The sequence below is a fragment of the Nestor notabilis genome, unplaced genomic scaffold (genome assembly GCF_000696875.1).
Source record: "Nestor notabilis isolate BGI_N333 unplaced genomic scaffold, ASM69687v1 scaffold23526, whole genome shotgun sequence".
NCBI classification, from domain to species: domain Eukaryota; kingdom Metazoa; phylum Chordata; class Aves; order Psittaciformes; family Psittacidae; genus Nestor; species Nestor notabilis.
This window is the reverse complement of record NW_009932730.1, coordinates 461-665: the sequence shown is the minus strand read 5'-3', so window position 1 is coordinate 665 and position 205 is coordinate 461.

Sequence of the window (205 nt, the reverse complement as noted above, 5' to 3'; positions counted from 1 at the left end):
CCTGGGGAGGGGGTCAGGGGGTCCCTGTGTTGTGCACGGGATCTGAGTGTTGGGGTGCCCCTGTGCCTGGGGGTGCCAGGATGGGGCCCATGGCTGTCTCCATGCACATGTACCTGTGGGAAGCTCGGGGCAACGTCACTCTTCTCCTTTCAGCCTCACAGAACGATTACAGGATTGACCCCAACCAGGAGCTGCTGGCTATGGG